General features: G+C 44.0%; 1 protein-coding gene across 1 annotated transcript in view; it reads left to right on the forward strand.

Moving 5' to 3' along the window:
• LOC146189906 (somatostatin receptor type 2-like) overlaps window positions 1-25,273 on the forward strand; it is a 167,626-nt gene that overhangs the window by 55,467 nt on the left and 86,886 nt on the right. The gene's annotated exons all lie outside the window — the stretch shown is intronic.

Consider the following 25,273-nt stretch of genomic DNA (forward strand, 5'->3'; position numbering starts at 1 on the left):
TCGAAAATCAGCGTAAGAAATCGTATGCCTCGGTCAAATTAGGCTGTTTTTCACAAAAAAAAAAAAAAAAGAAATCATCAAACATTTTAATATCTGCGTCCACCTTTGACCTTATGTATGTAATTTCTTATGTAGAGTCTTGAAAATCGCGTTCTAAGTTATGGCCGTCTCCATTTATACCGCTACTATTTATTTTCTGCTGTAGCGAACAAACTGATTATCCGCGTTAGAACGGTCGAAGCAGTGACTTCAAGCATAACGTCGTGGAACTGTGTGATGACTCTATTGTGGCCTTTTTGTTTTCTTTCGCGGTGTTTTTTTCTTTTTTAATTTCCTTGCTTTGTACTTCGTTAAGCGCACTGAATGACGTTTACACCGCTGAAAAAAGAAGTCACCTAGACGTGACGAAGTGCCTTTTTAATTACATATTAGTATGTTATATGTCATTAAAAATCACAGAACGGCACTACCTGCAAGTCTAAAATTTTAGATAGGCCTTAATGCATAAAGGCCTACTTTAAACTTCTAGCGTGTTTTATATTTATACTATTTCATATTCCATAAAATATCTGCTTCGGCAAGATCTGCATATCTGGAGTTACGGAAGAGTAAGCGGTACATCTTGAATCACATTTTATTGGCGTTTGTATATCGCCTTCAGCTTTAGTAAGCAAAGACCGGCCGTTCTCAGATATGCAGTTTGTTATAAGTCGGACGGGATGTTATTGTGCACTGAATTCTCAACTTACTGGCATAATGCGGTGACAGCGTGCCTTCATCATTAGAGATCTCTAGATCATTACAGATGAATTCGTTGTTGTTAATAACTTATAGTACAACATAAAGCAATGCAATGAAATACAATACAACTAGACACTATAATTATTCGTTACCATTCGCCCAGGGGCAGCCGTAATGTTGAGTAGAAGAGCTACATTCCCCCCAGGGAAACTTTGTAGTTGAAAAAAGGTTTTTCCTGCTCAGGGAGTTAAACTCGGAACCGTCGCCTGGTCTTGGCAATCCCTATTTCTACAAAGCTATAACCACGGAGATAGCACGGAGCAGGCCTACAGCGAATTGATAAACTCGGAAGCAGAAGTGGTATGTCTACAACTCCTCAAATGTACCCCTCGATGAGAAATACATTTGGAGTAATTACCCACTAACATCCTGCCGCGTGGAGTCCTATAGCTGCACTCTTGATCTGGTTCTGCATAGGTTCCAGTTATAAGCGGAACATTTACAAAATGTTCCGCTTATAAGTGAAACTTTTTATAAAGTTCCATTTGTAATCGGAACGTATGTGGAACCAGATTAAGAGTGTAGCTTTTCGCACATCTCATACACTCTTAATCTGGTTCCACATATGTGTAAAAAATGTGCCCGTTATTAGTGGAACTTCCACTGAAATAAGTAGAAGTTCCTCTTATAACTGGAATTTTTTAACCCGTATGTGGAAACAGATTAAGACTAGTTGAGAGCTTTCTATTGTAACCGTACAGTTGCGACCAGACAGATTATAATCAGTGATTGCTAGCTTATTTCAGTTCTGCTCCGCTTTGAAGGATATCCCAAATCACATTCGACTTTCACATAATGCACGCCTTACGTTTGCAGTGTTTTATAGTCGAAGCACAAACATTTGGTGTGGCTGACGTTGCCTGCCAGGCGATCCCTGTGTAGGCTTAGTGTTAGGGCCAGCATTGCCCTCTGTGACGCAGTTCTACTCACCACCGCATACCACGCGATGTCACGAGGATGATCCGCAGTTTGGCAGTGAGCTATGTCGAAAACTCAATATGCTCAATACGACAAAGTGCGCACCGACAGGGCAAGACCGCGAACATTCCATGAAGACCGACAGTTCCGTTACATAAATGTGGACTTCATTCCGCATTCTTCGCAGAAACTGTGTACGGTGAAGCATACCATGTCGACTCGCAAATCGGGATAAATTTAGCACTCTGTTCGCACCGATATGTTTTTCATTACTCCTGCGCATTTTTTTTTCTGTGTACTGACAGCAAGGGATATCGTTGGGAGAAATATTGCGATCGCTGCTGCTTTAGCCATCCGTTAAACGTGACACATTATGAAGGCTTACCACCAGCGCCATCTGAACACCGGTCAAATTTACTATATCGTTTTAAAACGCACCATACAAGCTACGCGAACCTGCCTACGGCGATAGAAAGTTCGTATGATGTGAAAAATGTATATTGAACTAGCATTATTTTGTGGCACGTTTTTTTCTTAGATTTCATAAATATATAGAAGCGTGTCAGAAATAATAGAAGGTATATTGTAGTTTTGTCGTAACGCCAGACGTTTCTGTAGTGTATTTTTTCGCTAGTAATTTTTTACAGTCTGCAGTTGTGTATGATTTTTTTGTTGTTACTACTCAAAATTATTATTTTACAGGTTCACTGTTAAAAAACGACACAGAAATTCGGTAGTGACCGGAGAATATTCGGTGTAGTTTTTTCAGACTGTCTATGCATTTTCGATTAGCTATGTTAAAGGTCACAAATAATTTTTATGTGCTTTCACCTTTTCGTAGGAGCTGTCCGAATATATAGTACGCATAGATTTCGTTAATTCCACGTCTGTCTCTTGGAAGACGTGCGAAATTCCTTCGAAATTATATATGAGATCTGGATAAAAACACGTGCAGATTTAGGAATGCAATATAGAGAATATTTTGTGAAAACATCTGTGGAGGTTTAAGCATGGCTGGAACCTAGTGATAGAAAAAAAGCTGTGAGTATTGCAGTGAATTTTTCTGCGGACACCTTGGTGTAATGTGTCGACGTCACAACGTTCGAACGAACCTTCTGTCCTAACAACTCGCTGTTGTCGTTCGCCTCTACCAACAACCGAGTTATCTGTCTTCTTCTTCTTCTTTCCTCCTCCAACTCCTGGCCTAGCTCTCGGTCTATACTACATGACAGTTGCTAGGCAACGACGTGACGCGCCGTGGGCATACGGCACATGGTGCCACACAGATGGCGCAAAAACCTAGCGGTGTGTAGCTTTCGCTACAAAACTGCGGCCGCTTGACTCAAAATATGCGTCGATAACTGTTATAAAACTCATGACTTCGTCTACAAGCCAACTCCGGTCTGCATGACGTAAGGTAATGGGGTCCTGATTCCTAGAAATTCTTAAAAAGCCTAAAAAATAACTTTATTTTAATAAACGCGCGAGAACGCTTCGCTCATAACATAGCCCTCTGCGGTGTGATTCGATAGCTCGCCACTTATTTGCTTCTACCAGTGATGGACATTCGACAAGTGAATTCGACAAATTTGCAGATTTTCTCGGTGCTTCTTCGCCGACACGGCGGTGACAACTGTTGCATCGGTGCAGTAGACCTACAGCTCACACCGCAGCTCTCGCTTAAGCAGATGCGCAGTATTTTTTTTTAAAGGATGCACGCAGTTCACACAGCGCATACATTATTTCTGTCAGCTCCTTCACGTGTAATTGCATCACGGCGACCTCGTTGCGCAGGAACCTTATCTGGAACGTGATTCGCGCGCGCATTTCGAGTCGAAGCTGTTACAGCGACGCAGCCTGGAATTAAGTTTGAAGAGAAGAGATTCGCGACTAGCGGACGACGAGCGGTGCAGCGTTAGCGTTTCGCAAGCCTTCCCCCGTCTCTCCTTTGGGTCCAAGCGCCGACTTTCGCGTCCTAACCTCGCAACTCGCAAATAACCCCGGCGATGAGCACACGTGCTGACAGTTGCGCTCGCGGAAAATTCTTTCGCGGACTTTTCTGCCCTGCAACCTTTCTCCCCCCTCTCGTTGCTACGCTGCTCTTGGTTCGTTCATGCGAGAAGAGAACTTGGCGCGATAGTAAGTGGACGCCAGAGCGAGATAAAACGAATGAAAAAGACGCTGAGCTCGATGGGACCAGACGTACGGTTGCAACCCAATGCGAGCCAAAGCCAAAGCCGACGTCCAAGTTCGTTTCGAAGTCTCCACTGGAGCGCGAAGCTGCTCTCGCATTCTAGAAAACTGCAGCGCGGCTAAGCGGGAAAACGTGTTCATATGTGTTGCCCACTCATGCTCGTCGCCGGCTCGGACGAATTAGCATCGCAGCAGGGCGCTCAGCCGCGCGAGCGTGCAGCAGAAACCGTCTGCCGTCGTCACCCCATCTTCCTTTTAATTTGAATTACGTTCTCTTAGCTTCTTTTCTCTTTCATTTAGTTTCGTACTTGACGTCAGCGCACGCGCGCTCTCAACGCGCCCTCGTGCGGCCAGAACTGGACGCAGTGCCAACGCTTGCAAGGGGTGGAGAACCTCTCTGAGCTTATTATTTCGCTGGGTTTCATTCGAGGAAAGTCGCAGCGGGGAGAAAGAGAGGCGAGATTTGTTCTTTACTTATGGAAATCAGGATTTATGAATATAACTGAACCCACTCGGACCCCACACCATAATTTCTCCTCATAAAGAACGCCATTTTTCTTTGTCTGTCGGAAAAGCAGACGACACGTGCGGCACACAAGACTGGCATCGTCCGTCGCGTCCGAAGAAGCCGGCTCTTGAGTGCGATAACTCAATTAACGCCATCCTTTCGAACGGAAATTGCCATTCAAGCTTAGCTTTGAATTCAAGTTTTGGACGGCGGTCCGTTCTCGGCTGTCGAGCGAAGTCATATCGACGCGGCACTGGCGGAGACGATGAGTCCCGCACTTCCAAGAGCGCGCCCTTGTGGACGGCGGCGGCAGCGGATTATTTAATTTGCAAAAAGCACCGGATATATTTCCGACCTTTCTTCTAGGACAATGGAAAACGGCGCGGCTCATACCCATCCGCTACAGCCTTGCACTGGCAGCGCACGTGTATTGGATATAACACCCTCTCAAAAGTCATCCTCTAACACGGTGCATTAACCGCCAGTCCGCTTTGATGCCTTTCTTGTTTCCGTTCTCGTCTTCGTTACGTTCTTTTCAACGCACCGGCAGACGCCAGAGCTTGACCTTTCATTTTATAGCAGCGCGGCCCGGGTCGGGGTCCCGCGTGTTTGTTGGGTGAATCTCGCGTTTCTCGCATCCCAAAGAATTCGAGAGGGGCTGCAGCAAACAAAGAGAAGAATAAAGTAAAAGAACGCCGAAGAAAGAAACAAATAACATATAGAAAGGTTTCAGCAGAGCCTATGATACCGAGCGCTTAACGCTCTCCCTCTCCCCATCCTCCCCTTCTTCGCCGCCGGTCCCTGTCGTCTGCTTTCTGGCCGCGCCGGCGCCATATTGGCCGGCGAAGCAGAAGGACAGCGAGGCCACGCACGATCTGTCGCCGACCGGACGACAAACACCAGGACTGTTTTTCTTCTTTCAACGAATATCATATTTGCTTCTTTTTTATTAGTTTGCGGGGGCCTGAGGGAGAGAGAGTGCGTGCGTGCGTGTGTTTGCGCGTATGTGTGTGTGCCCGCATGTGTGCGTTTGTGAGAGTGTGTGTGTGTGTGCGCGCGCGCGCGATCCTCTATGTGCGTCTGGAATTCCGCTCACAGCGAGTGTCCTGCATATATACGGCTTTGCTTGCTCGCATTGCGAATGGAAGTGCCGGGGTTCAAGCGTTGGTCCCCAACTCAGGAATAGCAAAGAAAGGACAACAAACAAGCTGAACCAGCTCGTAGGTTGCTTTCTGGTCGTGTCGTTTTCGTGCCGTTTGTTTTTTTGTTGGTGTTCGTATTCTCACTCGCAAGCTGGCCCGGCTCGCGGTCTGTCCACGCTTCACTGCCAGCCGTTCGCAGGCTGCCGCTCGTCGTGAGCTTATGCGCGGACTGTTTGCTAGGCCCCGGAGGGGATTATGTAAATACATATGTAAATCTCTCGGAATGGAGAGGCTTCCAGACGGTTGGTGGCTTGGCTGGGCTTTGGCTTGATCAGAAACGGATCCTGGCTGGGGATCTCAGTGGATTAGGTCGCCTGCAAATCTTCTTGAACGTGCGACGATGTCGTCTGAGCACTTTCTGCCCTTTTGGCTTTTTTTTTTATATTTTCATTGACTCTCCTAACTGTACAGCGAGAGGATTGGCTTTGCCAGAAACTTCTAGAGGTCGATGTTGACAAAAATGTCGAAGATAGGACCTTTATGTTTTCGGCTGCGATCCAATTCGTTTTGTAGGATGATGGTTCGACTAAAAGGCACATAGCGAGACTTGAAAAGGTCGAAGTTGCTATTAGGCTGAAAGGCTAAATAATATTATTAGCAACGATATTAAAACACGTGAGCTAGAATTCGAGGAAGTGGACTGATTTGGATGAGTGTCTGTAAAGTTTGATTACTAAAGACGAACATGAATCAGGCTATCTACGCGTTGCTTCGTCTTAAAATGACAACCTGTCGTATTATGACAGCAAAACAATGTGCAACGTGTTTACATCTATTTCTTTATTGATTAACAAAAGCTGTCTATCCACCGGTTATTATTGTTGTTGATTTCATCGCAGCAACAGCCGCAGGATTGACAATTCACTGCATTTTACAGGTGAAATAGCAGTCACACAAAGTTTATCTTTCTCACCAACAAGGAATACCATTGTAAAATAAGAAAAGGCGTTTTGAAAATCTCGAAGAAAAAAATCAAAACAAGAACGTTTTCCGCTGAGCACGCCCAGCGAGCAGCGAAGCTCAGCGGAGCGCTGGAATACGGGCACCGACCCTGTGAGAAGACGGAAGATGGACCTCTTCTGCTACTAGTACAAGACCTCCCTAGAGAAATTAACGTATTTCCTATCCTAGCCTATCCTATTCTATCCTATCCTATCCTATCCTATCATATCCTATCCTATCCTATCCTATCCTATCCTATCCTATCCTATCCTATCCTATCCTATCCTATCCTATCCTATCCTATCCTATCCTATCCTAAGAACGTTCTCATGCACATTAGTGACACCTGCGAAAAATTGTTCAGTAAACAAAATCCGACCAAGATCAACATAAAAATTTGTAAAATTGTAAAAGTGGTAATTCTGCCTAAAATAGATTAGAAACCAGAACGTTTCGGCTGAAAAAAGTTTACGTCAACATAAAAGTGAAGGAAAAAGAAGTGAAACTTTTCAGCTTGTAATATATACTGATATCGTGTTGCGTACTCGAAATTTTTCATTTTTATGCAGGGCATTCTTGACAAGTCTAAAATTTAAATTTGTCCAACGTAGGCCTGTACATAAATGATAGTTCCAGGTTGCGCCATCCTCTCATTGAAAGCAGGAAAAAAAAACAACCTTTCTAGCAACTCGAACGTCATAAGAATTCCTCTGGAGTCTTGCAGTGTTTATGGCGAGTGGGCCTTAAATATGGCAATAATACATTTTTTTGCAACGATTAAAAGAACTATACAAAAATCAGGCCTACCCAAGACACATAGGAGCTGGAAGAGGGGGAGGAGCTGCGGCTGGCGAGGCGCGGAAAAACAGCACAAATGGCAAATTGCAAAAACGTACGTTTGATGATTTGCACTTAATATCTAAGAAGGAACAAAAGAAGCACTAGGAAGGCTTGAATGAAGACATAATAACATGCAACGCAACGATTTCCACATGATATAATCATAACAGAAGGAAAGATTTAATAAAAGAAAAAAAAGATCGGTGCCCGATGCTGAGAAAGGAAAAGCCGCCACGGTGTCGCAGCTGCTGCGACGTGATTTAGATCAAGTACTCTCCTTGGAAAAAAAAAAGAAAACGTGCATTTTATAGCACCGCTTTCGAGAATTAGTTTATTTGTTAGGCTAACGTCTTGTTCAAACGTACGTGAAACCATTAAATAATTCATTAGAACCATGTTGAATGAGATATTGCCTTTTGGTAGGTACAATTTTGCAATTAAATAACTTCTGCCGTGTAAAACAAATTCCTAATATATTTCTTTTTCTTGCGCGCACATATCAGTTCAGTCTAGAGCAAGCTTAAGTGGTGCTAGGAACGAAGCTCTTCGTGTGCTTCATTTTTCAGTACCTGGGTCTTTGACTGGTTAACGCTTCAGATATTCTTAGGGCATCAGCGCAAAAAAAAAAAAAAAAGATTACTTCTTACCTTTTAACTCGATACTGTTCATAACTTATCTTCCAGAAATATGACGTTAGCACTGACTGGCAAACGAAAAACGAAGGTCTTGATTCTGGCAGGCGGTAATTCGCAGATGACCTGGCCGGACACTGATTGTGGCGTAACGTCACTGGACCGCACTTCATGACTGAATTGACGATTACCAAGCCGGGTAGCTCCTTTGATATAAAAATTCGACCTTCCGGGGACCTTGGATACCGAGTCAGTCATGCTATCCTATAAGCCCTATACCCTATATGCCTATACCCTAAATGCCCTATACCCTATATGTCCTACACTTTGTATGTCCTACACCCTGTATGTCCTATACCCTATATGTCCTATACCCTGTATGCCCTATATACTTTCGTACGGTTGGGTTAAGCGGGGCTTCATATTAAGGCGAAAGCCTTTACAGGCTCTTGGGTGTGCGCAGAAAGTGTCCGTCCATAGTGGGTGTCACACCGTTCCTGTCGAAGAATAACGTGATTTATGATAAAAGAATGGTTTTACGAAGCAGAGGGTTGAACAAAAATATTTCGGTGTGCAAATTTTTGTTGATGTGGATTAATTAGTTATTTAATTAGAGCCACAAAAGTAATTTTGACATCGAAATAGGCATGGATGTCGATGTAGTGAGCTGACTCAAACGCAGCCATAAGCGCGAAATCGTTGCAAAGCAATAATGTCAGGCCTCGTTGTTACGAGAAAAAAAATATAAAAAAAAGAGGAAAATAAGACAAATAGGGCCCTAAATGCGATGCGATTATATTATAATGCAAGAAACCAATAGAGGTGGTCTTCATGAGAATTCGAGTCAAATTTGAAAACTTTGCGTGGCGCCTATAATTTACAAATAAGTTTTTTTAAAGCGCTCTTGGCGACCACTCGCAACCGATTGGAGATACACACCACCTCGTACCCCGCCGGGGTGGCGCAGTGGTTACGGCGCTCGACTACTGTTCCCAAAGACGCGGGATCGAATCCCGGCCTCGGCGGCAGCTTTTCGATGGAGGCGAAAGGCAAGGCGCCCGTGTGCTGTGCGATGTCAGTGCACGTTAAAGAACCCCAGGTGGTCGAAATTACCGGAGTCCTTCACTACGGCGTCTCTCATAGCCTGAGTTGCTTTGGGACGTTAAACCCCACAAACCAACCACAAACCAACCAACATCACCTCGTGCAAACCTCCCCGATGGGACGTCATTGGGACGCCCGCTCATTGGACGCTCCTAGCTACGCGGCCGAAAAGTGGCGAGATGGAGCTCCGTCGCGACTGGTTTTCTTCTTTCTTCTGCGCCGGTGCGGGCCGAGTTGATGGCGGAGAGGAGGAGCATAATTTTCGATTACTTACATGTCTGGTGCTAATGGGCTTTAATATTTTTGTGTTGTAGACAGGATTGATGGGATAGCTATTTTCTAATTTTAGTAAATAGTTTTTCATGGGCCCTTCAAGGGCGGAGCGCAAGTGCCACCGTAATTTCTGGTCGAGTTGCCCAGTACTGCTACTAGATGACATCGTGGCTCATAGATTGCTGCTTTATTTGTAATCAAATAAAGCAAGCGGCAGGCGATGCCCGCATGTACTCCGACATCCGGCATGATTAAAAAACCACGCTGAACCGAGAAATAAGACGATGCAATAAATAAATAAATAAATAAATAAATAAATAAATAAATAAATAAATAAATAAATAAATAAATAAATAAATAAATAAATAAATAAATAAATAAATAAATAAATAAATAAATAAATAAATAAATAAATAAATAAATAAATAAATAAATAAATAAATAAATAATAGTATTTTTGCCCGCACACGGAGGAAATGGGTGCAGCTTTGCAGCTATCTTTTATTTCGCAACCTATAAAAGGCCAAGAACATTTCTATTTCGAGACGGCTTTTCTCGTTTCCGTGTCTTTTTTTTTAAAGCTTTACAACATGGCCTGCTCGAACTCATTAAATAAAGCAAAGGTTCCCTTAATACGCCAATTTTCAGCGTTAAGATTGCAGCGTGGCGTGAAAGAAGGATCACTATCACTATACTTAGCATTATACCACTACCATTAATAGCGATGATGAAATAACTTAGTCTATGTTCAGCCAACTGCAGGGCGGAAAACTCCCAATGACCTACAATTAAGCTCCGTTTGAAGTTCACCGCGGCCGCGTTGTTCCCATATATAGTTTCCTAACCTCGGCGTCCTATATGACTGTGAGAAGGCCCTGATTTCTTTTCTTCTCTTTTGGTGTTTAGTTTGACTAGCTAAAACCCCAATGGTTGTCACCCCGTTCCTTCCCTTCCGTGCAAATATTGGCTCTGCCACATACAACGTCATACTGCAGAAAAGCCCGCTTCTGGTAGCACACAAGGTTGGGGTTTCGGTTAATATGAGAGCATTAGATGCATACTCACGGCAAAATTACTTTTGAAAAACAAGTAAGTTATGTTACTTATTACTCTGAAAAAATTACAACAATGCGATAAACTACATTACAAATTACTGCTTCCAAAAGTAATCTCACTACATTAAATTAATTTTCCAGAGCAGTGTAAGTGCTTTTCAATTACTTTCTAGTTTTCTTTCCTACTAAAAACGAGGAGAAAGTTAGTACAAAAAAACAACAACAACAACAACAGCCTAGCTCCAGACGCGATGAGCACATTATTTCGTCTTCCCGAAATAGCGCCCCTGCAAACTATTCCCTCTAGATTTGGCTATTACAAAGATAAGACAACGGCAACAGAGCAACAAAAACAGGAGTATGGTCGAACACTGCCCACTTTCATTGCGCTAAAGAAAGAAACGAGCAAATAATCTCGAGCCTAGCTCACCTGTAGCTGTCTCCACCGCTTGAGAGTATGAATTGCTTTCCTGGTCCCAAGAATCGACCATAGCACTTTTAGCTCCGCAGTGTTTATGCTATGGACACACTCGACTATCTCTTCGAAGACACCCTTTTCTTCACCCCTCCCTCACCCCGTGGCGGGGAGTGTAACAATGTACCACTGTGCCTAAGCCGACGCAACAATGAGTTCCACTGCGTGCTCTCAACTAGTTTTGACATACGACCGTTTTGCATCATATGCCCCTGCTGTGGCCCCTCGATGCCCTACATTTTGCCGCTTCGGGAATGGTTGTTACCAAGCAACACAGACGACTGCAAGTAAGTTTGTGGTCTCAGACACACAGTTATTCTCGATTTGGTCTCTTTTTGCCGATCCGTTGCACTGGCCCAAGCTTGCCGCGGGTCGTTTCGGTTTTCGCGGCACCCTGTCGGATTAAGTAGTGCTGTCTACAGAAAGGGCGGTGATTCACTGCAGTAAAATTAATTTCGAAATGAATTATTTTACTGTTAAATTACTCTTCTAAAGTAATTCACTGTATTACAGAGTTACCGGAGCAGAAAATTCATTCATTAGATTACATATTACCGGGAAAAGTAACTATAAAGTCTATGTAGAACCTGATAAACAAAGTTGTTCTAAAGAAGTTGCAGATATTAGGCCACCTTTTCGTGGATCTATAGACGCGATGCAGGAGTCGTTTCCACAACGCCGTTTTGTGCCAAGAAATCTTATACTCCTTCGCGAAAAACCACGTCACTTCCAGCACGTTTCTCAGCGGGCAGTTAAGAGGCTGGACCTTCTCCTATTTCCTTCCTTTCAGACCACCAGCCTTCCCGAGACAATTTTCGAGGACGTTACGTTACATCCTATATTCTGTCTCGCCACCGTCGACTGAAGTCGCCATGTGTTGGCATCACAGAAAACAAAATGACGAAGCAAAACATGTCCCCTTGATTACGACTGAGTGGGAAGGGCTGCAGAAGCGTTGCGATAAATATTTCAGCAGGTGGGGAAAACGACAGAAGTAAAAAAAAAAAAAACAACAACTAGGATGGCTGGGCGAGCTGGCCACATAATCAACGACAATGTCAGCAAAAGAGGGCTCGTCTGTTAATGGCAGCCACCACGCGGCGCCATCAAACGAGCGGTGCTTATTGCCTCATCTAGGAAGGCCATCATCAGGCCGGCTTTGTTGAGCAGACGGCGAAGCCTTTTCCGCTTGCTGTCTCTCGTCTGCTCGCGGGCACAGTTCCGTAGAAAGTGCGGGTAACGCGTCTAGAGAGATGAAAGTGGTGTCGCCTCCTGATGCTTAGAACCATGCATACAACATTGCACCTTCTCGCGAGGCGCCATAACAGGACGTCGTCTGGCGCTTAAGAGCCGTTATTCTGCAATAATTATGCCGTCTACGCGTTAACATCGCCGCAGTATACAATCCGTTTATTTTTTCACTGCCTTGCGCGGTGGGGCTAAAAGTGCGAGGGGAATCTGCACATCAGGGAGAACGCTTAACGCATAAGCCGGAGACAAGCCAAGAAGAGCTAAGAAGACATCCGAAGCCATCTTTTAGGTCGGGTCTTCAGCGACATGTGATTCTATTTAGAGGTAATCCAAATATAATTCGGCGCGCCTAAGAAGGTAGATTGCGAACAAACTCTTTTTTTTTTTTTTTGCATTTCGCCACGGTTAAAATCTTTCGTTCTCTACGGTTATCCCCTAGTGAGGAGCTCGTTCACTGGTTTTATTGAATTCAGCAGCACCTTTACTTATTTTTCTTTCGCCTTGTGTAGGCGTGCATTTTCACAGTGGCTCTGTGAAGTCAGCAAGCAGGGCGAATGCCCCTCTCATAAGCCCCCCCTCCCTTTTCGAATTAAACCCCTAGTGTGCCAGCTGCATCCATCTGATCCCCACAAACTTAGTAACCTTATCCGCCCACCAAACTTTCTACCGCCCCCTATTTTGCCAGCCTTCTGTTGAGACCCAGTCTATTACCCTCAGAGACCAGCGTTTGTCATGCACCAAGTAGATATCGCAGATATTAAGTCGTCGTCATCGCAGCAGCACGTCGTTCATACATTATAAAACTCAGTGACGTCATCGCTTCGAGATCTCGCGTGACCACGTTTCGACCAAGTAGCATAAAGCAATGGCCAATTTGTCGGCAAGTGACAATATTTTGTTTTCATGTCAGCACTTCGGAGCATCACGTGAATAATATTTCAGCCGATGAGTATGAAACCTTACACGTTTTAATCCTAGTGACCAATCAAAACTGCTCATTTCCAGTCATGTGACAAAGAGGGCATCCTGTTTTATAATGCACTTCATGGTACCGCGCCGGTCAAGCCTGAATTGCTTGCCTGCACTCCTATTTACGCTCCAATAGCAGATTAATAGTACCTGCCTCTCTCGCGTGGTTTTCTGTCAACTTTTTCGGGGTGCAATAAAGTTTTTGACTCGCTGTAAAAGCAGCCTGTTAAATTTACTCTTGAGCATTCAAAAAAATACTCGTGTAAATTGCTTCAACGGGAGCTCTGCTCTTCTTGGCTGGAAAAGCTGGGATTGGTGCCCTCATCTCTAGGAGTTTAGCTGGCCTTTCTTGGCGCGCACAAAAATGAAGGAAACAAAAGTGTACAAACGTAAATCCTTCCATATTTCTGCCAAAAATGCGGTGCCAATCCAACCGAAGTGTTTACGGTCGTCGTGCACGGCACTCGAATACTTTCTGTGAGCCTTCAAAATAAGGCGTTCTTTCCGGTTCTTGCCCGCATGGCCTTTTACGAGAATCTGCGGCTTGCCTTTTGCCTAGATGATTAGAAAAGTGCGTGCCTCTACGGCGCTTTTAGAATGCCGTTCCCGCGTAGCAGACGACGTTTTCAGAGCCCCATGTCGCGCTTTTCGCAGGCGACGCTAGTTTTGTCGTCTGCTTTGAAAAGAAAAGTGTTTGCGTGGAGCGTTCAAAACGGAACTTTCGTTGATTCGGTAGTGGCCTGGAAATCCCGTGAAAGGAGAGTGATTTCTTGGATGGTGTAAAATTTCTCGTGCATTCTTGAGCTGCCAAAAGCCCTACACGAAAGCTGGTGGTTCCACTTGCATAGCTTGACATTCCGCCAACCAAAAAACTGGAGCGGGTAGGAGCGCAGATCGTTACCAGAAAGAAGCGTGGCCATGGTTCCGTATTAAAAAAGAGAAAATTTTTGAAGAGGAGTCAGGACTGCGATAAAAGGGAGAGTACCCCGATGAATCTGAAAAAAAAAAAAAAAGAAAGATGGAGATGTCGAGTTAGGAAAGAGTGAACTCACGCAACAAACCAGTAGAGAGTAAAGAAATTATAAAAGAAGCACGACCAGGGCCTACTTTTCTTTCACGAAAAGAACAGCAAATCCACGCTTCATCAGGCTCCAGTCGGGCGAAGTCATCCGCTTTGGACCTGACGAAAAACAAAAGAAAAATCAAGTTTGATCAAACGTAGAATAGCTCCGAACATCCTCTGCCTTCTTTTACAATTTTTTTCTTCCCAGGGAGTTCTTGGCAGTGTTTTTTATTCTTTTTTTGCTGATCAAGCGTGTAGTACAGTAGGTATCTGCGTCCGATTTGGCTAAGACATGGCTCTTGAGAGCCCGCTCTCAAAAATATCTATTTTCCTCATTTTCTTGCACCCGTTAAACCTTAACGAAAAGATAGCGAAACCGGAATTTTTTTAAGTGAAATCCAGCGCAAGGAATCTTCGGGCACCGCTGGTGCTACCCTCTCGATGCGATCAATACCACTCGCGTTCCTCTGATACGTCGTCTGCTTCTTGCGAGTGGAGATCGTCTGCTTATTTATTTCTGTGACCGGAAATCGCCTGCTTCTGACCCACTTCTATTTTCTTTTTTGTGTGTGTGTTCGGCCATCGTCTGCTTTATGTGCGCTCTACCGTGACGCCCTTTTCCAGCTTTACGCTTTATGTTCGACAATCGAGGTTTTCATGTTATTTTTTTTTTTTTTTTTTTTGCCCGCTCTGCTTGGACCGCACCACCTTTTCGCTTTTGCGGTGGAAGCACTTTAAGCAAGAAAGGAGATTCTTTTTTATCGCCTTTAAGCCTTGCACAAGAAAATAAAGCTCCACTGAAAGAAAGCGATATGGGTGCACTCTCACAAACTGGCGCAGAATTACCCTATGGCCTGATCATCTGTTTCTTTATTTTTTGTTTTGCTGCAAGTCCGCTTTGCCCGTGTGGTTCTGCTGCGGCCGCACAGAACTGGAAGCCCTCGTATTCCACGCTCGCTCTGGCGAGAGGTATCTACCTTTTTAAAAGAAAGCTCAAGCACCACGACTGGGGGGAAACGAGTATTAAAACATATCTTTCCGGACGAGAATCCATTTTGACCAGCTGCTGCTGTCTGCAGAGTGTTGCTTCTTTGAAAAAAAAAAAATATATATACACGTAAAGTGAGACGCAGCAGGCCGTGGGTGCAGCAGGGAAATGGATATTTGTCCATTCTTAAGCAAGAAAGTAGAAATACCGCAGAGCCAAATGCGAGTAAAAAATAATAACAAATATCCAGAGTGCGAGCCGGAACGGTGGAAGTCTGTTGCGCACATATAATATACACGCTACGCATATACAGGCCTGTGGAGAAAGAAGTGCTATCATGCAGGCGCTTCCATATCAACAGCATCTTTTTAGTTATGTGGTTCCAGCATCTGGCACTTGAAATATGTGCCATACGCAGCATGTCCAAACCGCATGATGGGCTGGCGAGACGAAGGACCGAGCGTCGTCTTGTACGCCAAAACAAGAAACTCCACTCAGAAACCGAGCATTCCTTCCAGCAGCGATTCCCACAGCGCTCTTCTTCTTTTTCTGTCTCTTCATACGTGGCTTGCACAGCGACAACTCCCCCTCAAGAAATCGTAAACGCGGAAAAAGTAAGAGGCGGCCGTACAACACGAGACGGACTCGGCGTTTGACAGGAAAACGAACCTCGCAGGAGACGCCTCTCACCAACGGCCGAGTGCAACCGGTATTTTGGCCCACTCGGCAAGAGGTGGAGAAAAAGAACACTGTTAAAAAAAAAAAAAGACAAATAATGTATTGCGCTGCCCGTGCTGACACAGACAGAGAGTGCCGTCCGCAGACGCGGAAAAGCAGACGAAATGTGCGTAACATGAAGCAGACGACGCAAGTGCTCCGAGTAGCGGAGCTGGCATCTGCGCGTGTTGTTCTTTGAGCGCAACTTCCGGAACGCGAGCTCGTAAGAGAAGAAAATTCACAAAAGCAGCCTTCTTTGCGTCCTAGATGCGTTAGGCACACGCGAATAAGCGGAGACATCGTGTAAGAATAAACTGCCTGCACTGGATGATGCAGGAATCATTTGAATGTTAACAAAATGAAATTACGTTTGTGATGCGAACACGACGCCATCTGCACGCATACCTGCTGTGCACACATTCCGCTGGCATTCTTGGAAGAATTTCGTGCTTTTTCTCTGCGAGTTTTCGAGCATCGCGGTTTTGAACAGCCACAGTGCGCGCACTTAAAAACCAGGCTGGTTACATATCCTGGTGCTATGACATAGTTCTGCTGGCATATAGACACCACGCTGTTTAATCTCGTTAATGTAGCGTTATGCCGGATACTGCATAGTTGGGTATTCTGTTTACCCTACTGGATCAGGCATTCTAACTTACAGTTGTACTCATTTGTTCTCTGCAATTTTCGGAATTCAACTTTCGCTTAGGCGTACCTTATCTACAGGCGGTTGATTATTTATTTGCCTATTCTTTATTTCTTCAGCGCTGCTAGCATTAATACGAGTACCGAGCTGGACGGAGGGAAAACGAAAAACTGGAGTAATATATGTACAAGGTACCGTCTTTGCCAAAATTAACCAGGCTGCATGTTTTGCTTCTCGCTTGTATTCTAAAGCCAACATGGCTTCCGAGAGGATCACAACTTATTAATAAGTGAGGGCAGGAGCTCGCCTTTACTTTGCCCAGATTTACAGCTTCATAAGTAGTGCGAATTCTTCACTACTCGACCTAGAAGCGAAACCCGCAGCCTGGTTACTTTTGGCAAAGACGGTACGTCAAATCACAACGAGTGTGCTTGCCCTAACCAGTAAATAACCAGCATGTACGAAATACAATGATTCATGCGGTTACAGCAGTTCCAAGGTTTCGTGTAAATTGAACGAGGTACGCGTAGCGGCTTTCAAAGTGTATACGAGTATAACTGTCCATAGTTCGGCGCTCCGCAATGCTGACTGCTTAATTTGTCTCATTCACAAATGTTCACCGGAATGTAGTAGTTTGTGAATGTTTCAGTGTGGCGGGAGTAACCCTCTTTAATCACACCTTAGCGTAGCTGTAATGTTATTGGGCGATGTAACTCATCCTGTGTACTCAAAGCAAATCGCAAGTGAATGAGAGTTTATTGCTCGAAGCTGTATAGCGGCTAATTTTAGGTTCACCAAGGTCTACTTACGTAACGCGAACTGCAACTGCATACGCAGCATTAGTGACGAAACCATCATCTTATCATCAGTTAAGGCACGCATTTGTACGTGTTTTGGAGTAGTAACGAGGTTTCTTTAACTATGTTATGAGGAAAGCTGCGTTAGGAGAATAAGCTTGATGGGTATAGTTGTCAAGATGATCATAAGTTCTTGCAGAATGTCATATGATATCGCCTTATGGCCTTCAAGCAGGCCACATACCGTAATACTCAGCCCAGAAGTAATATACGTAATCGTGCTATTTCCAAAACAATTCAACAGCGTTTGTCTACAAAAGGCGGAATGCCGGATGCCAAATTGCGTCTTATTAAGAAACCAGCCGATGAAACATCCGACTCCGTGCCTTTCTCAGAAAAGCTAGAACGGACAACGCAGAGGCGTCCGTGTGCTGTGCGATGTCAGCGCACGTTACAGAAATTACTCCGCAGCCCTCCACTACGGCTCCTCTTTATTTTCACTTTCACTCCTGTTCGTCTCCCTTCTCTTACGACGCGGTTCAGGTATCCGCATAAACAGGTGTGACAGATACTGCGCATTTTCCTTCCTGTGAACCAATTATTATCATTTTCATTCGAGATGCGTGTTTTTTATCTGGCCAACACCATTAACTTTAATGGAGACAAATGCACCGGTGGAATATAACGCACCATCTGTAGACGAAGATGGCTTTGACGAACTAATGCCGCATCCTAACACGTATGAATGCAGACCGCTCAACGCGGTCTGGGTATCCGTAATCCCGCGTCACTTATGCGGGCGCTGTTAGAAGCTCAAGCAGAGTGCGTTAAAGGGTAGAGATCGAGACCGCACGTTTGTGTAGACGCAAACATCTTCTAATTACTTGCGCAGAGTCAGTGTTCGATAAGCGTGCGTCGTGCGAAACTACGTCTACGTCAGTGAACGACGCCCATAGCAAAGCCCGCCGATCGGTCAATATTTAAGGATATTACGATTGTCGCATCACCTATACCTGGGTTGACGAAAAATCGCAAGCTTCTCAACCACCGCGTTCGATTAGTGGGGGCGGACAATTTATGGAAACACGCACGCCTAAGCTTTACTGAGACTTATTGAAAACAACGCGGGGATCTGGTATTCCAATCGGGAATAGAGAGACTGATGCGTCTGAGAGAAACGCTTTACGAACACTGCTCAGTCTAAGGAGGCGATATTTGCGCCGATAGTCGCACAATTAAGTCTTCCTTAGGTATTCTCGAGGAAATGTAATGCGGGCATAGGCGTGCTGCACCACTCATGATCACTGAGGTGATCGTCGTCATAAGCATAATCACGATGCGCCTACTTTAGGAGAAAGATATCTATATTTGGCCTCCAATGAACCCTGGAGCCTATGGCAGCTGCGGCTATCATATCCCCTCAAAGTTTTCTAATCTTATTCGCTCAGCTGACACCTGTCGCCCTTTTTTGCCTTTTCTTGTAACACAGTCCGTTATACCTAATCAACTTTTTCTTATTCCTCCTCTTCCTCTCCTTCTTCATCCTCTTCCTCTTCTTTCTCTTCCCCCTCTTCTTCTTCTTACTCCTCCTCTTCCTCTCCTTCTTGATCCTCTTCCTCTTCTTTCTCTTCCCCCTCTTCTTCTTCTTACTCCTCCTCCTCCTGTCCTCCTTCTTGTCATTTTTTCCTGTTTCTTCTTTTTCTTTTTCTGCTTGTTGTTTCTCTTTTTCTTCTTCCTCTTCTTCTTCTTCTTCTTAATATCGATTAGGAGGGGAGAGAGAAATAACTCCTAATTGAGCCCGTCAAAGGTTGGCGAAAAGGTAATTCGCATTTGATCATGGACCCACTCTGCCTTTTTCTTGTCTCTTAACTTTGCACCTGTCATTTTCCTTTAATTATTCCATATGCCGCGTTGTCTGGAGTTTAAGACGAATAATTGTTAGCCTCTACTTTTCTGGCCTACATGCGAGTACGTACCCAGTGAGTAACTGGACCATAGGAGCAGATTTAAATTTCATTTCTTGAAACCTGGCGTCGCAGTGACAGACGCTAGGCGTGGTCGATGAAGATCGTCGCGGCCGTCATTTCAATTTGACGTTGAAATGCCCTTTGTGCTTCATATACCTTTTCTCTCGATGGTATAATTCATCGAGCTTCTGCGGAGGATAATAATAATAATAATAATAATAATAATAATAATAATAATAATAATAATAATAATAATAATAATAATAATAATAATAATAATAATAATAATAATAATAATAATAATAATAATAATAATAATCCATTGATAATATATATTCACACATACAAGCTGGCGACGGGCATTAAAAACAAACACGCACAAAATGGAATATTTACTGTTTGTGATGCATGCACATTAAGTTTCGATATTTACAACAAGAACAAAACCAGGGAGTGGAGCCGTACTAAATAGTCGAGAGTTAGTGAAAAAATTAAACGGGACCATTTTGGCATTGCGTAACGTCTCGTGTTCAGTTCATTTGAAACGTCTGACCAGGTTTGCTGCATTGATTTAAGAAGTTTTGGAAGGGTTAGCGACATTTTTTCTACAAGGAATTTAGTGCTAGATATAGTAGTATATTCTTCTTTTTTTTTTTTTTGTGGAGATTAGTGCGTACTGCAACGCCCTTTTCTAGTAACAATTATTGCAGAAAAAATCAAACTGAGATTTAGTTACAGATACTTTGAGTCTTCGCTCGAAGACCGCGTTTTCTGCATACTTATTTTAGGCTAAGTGTACTGAGGAACCTCTCAACTTTCTCTTCCGGTCACTTAGTGTTATGTAGTCCCATTCGCTCTCTGGCGTACCTCTGGTAGCCACTTAGTAAAGTACTGCCAAACGTGCTTTTTGACTGGAAAACTCGCTCACGGTGTGAGGCAGCTTTATCAGTTAAAAAAAGAAAGGCAACCTACGTACCCATAATCTTCTAGGTGCTTTAAGTACTCCCGAAGAATTAGGGACAGAGGTTTTAAAGCGCGCAGAATATTTGAATTTCACCAACCGCTTCCGCACCTGAAAAGGTCCGCAGTCATCAGTCCGCCTGCGGACAGTGTTTGTACGATTCAATTCAAATATCCTTACTTAGCCAGTAATGATGGGGAATTAGGAGAATAGCGAAGAAAGTAATGGGTCACTAGGGAAGCAATCGCGGAGAATCAGTGGGGAAATAGGGAGCATTAGTGTAGAATTTGTTCCTACGACAGGCTGCTGTTGGTTCACTCTAGCTTCTAACAAGTAATTTTCCCACATAAAGCCCATTAGGCTTTCTCAGTCGCTGCCTCTTTGGCTGATCGCTGAGCTTTATCATCATCTTTCTCATTTAGTTGTGCCTTGGGAAATGCTTCCTGTGTCAGGGAATATTCACGGGAAGTGCAAATTACGTTCTCTAGCTCTTCGGGTTTCATTTCGGATTCGGTTTTGGCTCTCGCATACTCACCATCACACAGTCAGTCACCAGCTGTCATAATACATGAAAGACCACTCGATATCAATATAAAGCTCTGTTGTAACCGAGCCCTACAGACGTGTCTACATGGCAAAGGCGTAGGGTGCCTGATTTAGGATACAAGAGCTCTGATGGGGCCGATCTCAAACTGAAAAATGCTGCCAAAGCTGACAGCTCCTGCCAATTCGGCTTCGGAAATTCATTATGGAATTCGTCGAATCGGAGATCTAGCGCTAGCGCATAGCAAAATGATAATGCAGAAATTCTTGACCATTAGTTGAGCATTAGCGAAGAAATAGCGGTACTCATATTCGCTTTTATTACTGCCAATAACAAAGCAGTCCGCAATTTACACCAATTCATAGAAGGAAGGATGCCAATAATTGTGTAGGAAAAAGTCGACATACCCACATGCCTCATGTAGCTTACTAACCTTCTTAGAGGGATGTTCTCCATCTTTTTACGTTTATTTCGTGTTCTTGAAATATTAGGGCTGGTCAAAACACTTAAAAAAAAATATCTTCGATACCGATACTCGATACCTTGAAAAATTGTATTTCCAATACTAATACAGATACAGAGCTGAAATCGATTTTCGATACAGATACTCGATACTGTATCTTCGATACTTCGATACATCTTTGAAATGCCAATGTTATAAAGGTGCTAATATTATTAGCGAAGCTGGAAACTTTTACCATGCTTTCTAAAACTTTCAGCGGTACCTATATCGCACTTTTTGTCCCTCTGAAAGGGCTTAAACAAATTCGACATCACGGATTTATTGAAGATCCGCTGTCTGGGCAGCTGGCCTTGTCAGAACTTTACATTGAATTTAAGCCATGATTACAAACCTTCCACAAGCAGCCCAGCCAACAATTTCTTTAAGCTAGTATTCTTCATATGAACCACCTTGTGAGTACTTGGCTACATACAATTAAATCTGGAACTTCTTTTGTGGCTTTTCATTTAATATACTACACGTTATTTAAGCGATGGCCCCCTCCGTTTTCTCTTTGCTATAAGGCTTAGTTCTGTGTGCTTGGAGAGCTGAGCAGGTATTTTGATATTAGTGCGATAGCAGACTTTTGAAGTTCGCATTCTGTGTCAAAAGCTAGAGGATAACAAAAATAAAATAGCTGAACGTTTTTATTAGTTTCGAAATAGCCCCGCGATATAAGCGTTCTGTAAGCTGTGTCCTGTCTTGTTTTTCAGTGTTCCTGTTGTCCTGTCTTCCCGCGCTTAGCATCCAGCAAAATCCATGCACCAACTAGCCTGCAAGAATCTTGAGGCAAATAAGAAAAGCCTTTCTATATAATTAGTCGAGCACACCGTAGTGTTACATTTGCTGAAGGTGCCCTTTACCAGAAGATAAGAGTGAAGCATAGCCGCGTCGTCCCGAGGATCCTGAAGGTAATTAACAAAGTCAAGATTCACTAGCGTCACTTGATAACTTAGCCTGGTTTAGATAAATGAAGGAATTGTTCTTTTTAGGAGAGAGTGGCTAATATGACGTCAATCAATTCGCGCATTTCAAAAACTTTTTAAAAGTTTATTGCTTTATGAAACAAGGGTATCTTCACAAGTTTTATTCATGTTTCGCTGAAAAGTTTTTGCAAAGAGAATTCTTTGACCACGAATTTGTTATTCGAATGTATGTGCTGGAAAAGTGCAGTCACATAGCTTTTACGTCATGTATTCTTAATATTTTAGACGGTTTTACAGAAAAAGCCTAGTGGAAGCCTTTTTCCGGCGCAGTTAAAAAGAAAGGTGTTTGTTTCGAATCAAACGCTATGAACTACATGAACGGCGACTGCATCGTGTCCGACTGAGGCCTTAGACGCTCATGTTCTTGGCACCAAGCGAGGGTATGGAGAGCTAGGGTCGTGCATAAGTTACTGAGTTCGTGAGCACACTGAGCCTGCTGCTTGACAAGAATCACATGCCCCAGAGACGGACAAAGAGGTGGATCGCAAGGGGTGGGAGAGCAGCTAGGTATGAAGTGCGCGTGGTCCCTACTGCCTGTTTGTCTTCTTTGGTGTTTCGTTGTCGATTTTGCCTTTGTTTCTGCGTGTCTGTTAACGGCTTAGCAGCTTTGTGGTACGCAATCGGGGCTCAGAAGTAAACTACCTTATGGGCTCCTACTTGCAATTGGCTCCTTCAGTTTTAAGGAAGGGAATATGGATAGATGGAGGTTAAGGAGACGAGGCGTGTGAAGGAGTCTTCGAGCAGGAAGGCAATCAGGATGCACTGCACTCAAAGATGCCTCTAGGCTTGTACTAGCGCCTGAATGAGCGCGGTCAAACGAATGTTTGGCACACAGGGGCTTCAATATTTTGCTCAGTATCGAGTATCGTTGCAATACACGTACAAAAAAAGTGTGTTTTCGACACCGATATTCCGATACTTTCATTTTCAGCACTCGATACCTGATACCGATACACAAAATGTATTTAAAGATAGTATCGAATATACATGTTACTTCGATACTGCCCATGGCTGCCGGAAATATGTACTCTATACACTCTAAACATAGTCACTGTTTTCGGAGACAACGCTGCATGTTGTAAAAAAACCACTGCGTCGCGCTGACGTTGCTGTACGGCTAGCAGTAGCGTTTCTGTATAAATATATACATTATTTCGCGATCTATTTCATATGTTTCTTTTCCCAGCGAGGAGGGCACTCAGGGAACCGGATCGATGCTTGAATATAGCGCGGAACCCCGCTCTTGAAGCGCGAACGCTAGCTCGGCGGCGGCGGAAGTGGGGCGTGTTTTAGCGAAGGAGTAAGTGAGCCAGTGTTCTTCGCACTCTGGGAGTCGGAGCACCTTCCGCTTGCATCGAAGACCGTGTTGTTTACGCTGTTCGGCGAAGCGCGGCAGTTCTTTGAAAGGGCAATAAGTTATTCTTCATCGAAAGGAAGGGAGGGGGAGTGAGGAAGAGCAAACGAAAACGGTAGGAAACACTGCCGTAGCTAGCAGGTAATAAAGTCGATAGGGCCCAGAGTGTATTGGAAAAAACGAAGGCGGGGACTCTAGACGGAGAGATAAATATACGGAGAGAAAATTAAATTATGACAACAAGGCGAGGCAAGCAGAGGAGGCAGCGAGAAGAGAGGGACGACGATAAATGAAGCTTAGGAATAAAATATGAGAACTGATACGCAATGCAGTGATAGAATATTAGAAGCACGCAAATACGAAGCGATGAGGAGTAAAAAGAAGCACACGTGAAGCTATGCAAATGCGAACAGAACGGCTGTTACGTGAACGCCAAGTAAATTTGTCCGTAAGTAAAGAAGTCAAAAGATCCACGGATGCATTACGGAGTGAATTGTGGCTCAAGCACGGGATATTGCAAGTAGAAGGTACTTCACGAGAAGGCCAATTCATTACCTTCCGGTCGAAGAAACTTTGCTGCGATCCCCACCTCGGGTCCCACTCCTGCATCATGAAATCTCCTATTTAAGACCTAGTGGAGGACACCATGATCGCATTCTTAGCTGCGTTTATTTATTAGTTCTGCGTTTGACGTTCACATTTGGCTGAAGGAGATTGTGGGATTTTTTTTTGTTTCGGCTTGCTTTGCCGATTGAGACGCTATCTCAGCGTTAACAGAAGAAAACTGCGAACAGTTTCACTCGCTCGCCCATTGTATCTAGCCATACACTTCATTAACTACGTCGAGAGACCGCTTTGAATAAGGCAGATGAGATAGTAATTATTTGACTGTTTTCAAACGGCCGAGGCACCAAGTAGCGTTAAGTCGCTCGATCATGCAAATCTACCAATGCTCTCAGTCAGATATATGAGGTCGCAATGGATCGCCGTAAGCGCTGATGAATAATCGATGAAGATTCTAATCTGGATAAATATTCGACGAAGAAGACTTCGGAGCGTGTCTAGCTGAGTGGTAATCTCTGGAAGAAAGAGAGACATCCTCAAAAAGTCTTAGGAGTAAGGAGATTTAGGACAGCGTCTGGAGATCGCAGGACGTGACAAGTCTGACGAGGAGCAGACTAGGAAGAGGTAGAGAGTGAATGGGGCTATCTGTATTCCTTTAGGACTAAGGGTTGAAATTTTATCTTTAAACCGAGACTCAGCGATAAAAGTACACCGAACTCATTTTGAAATTTTGATTATAACTAAGGCCAGTAAGGCAGTGCAACTAGATTGCTGCTAAGTAGGTGACGTGGGAAGAGAAAATAATTGGTTCACAGCAAATGAAAGGTGCAGTATCTGTCGCACTTGTTCTGTGAACACCTGGACTTAAACAGCTTAACTGATTTGAGTCAAGCCGTAAAGGAGGAACTCACTCGTTTCTCTTCGTTTAGGAACATTTTTCGTCAAGTACATGACTCAAATATACTACACTGAGCCGAGAGAAAGCAGTGACAGCTTGAACGGATTACCTTTCTTAAATACA

Source organism: Amblyomma maculatum, chromosome 5, assembly GCF_055883805.1.
Source record: "Amblyomma maculatum isolate TAMU_Amacu chromosome 5, ASM5588380v1, whole genome shotgun sequence".
Taxonomy (NCBI): domain Eukaryota; kingdom Metazoa; phylum Arthropoda; class Arachnida; order Ixodida; family Ixodidae; genus Amblyomma; species Amblyomma maculatum.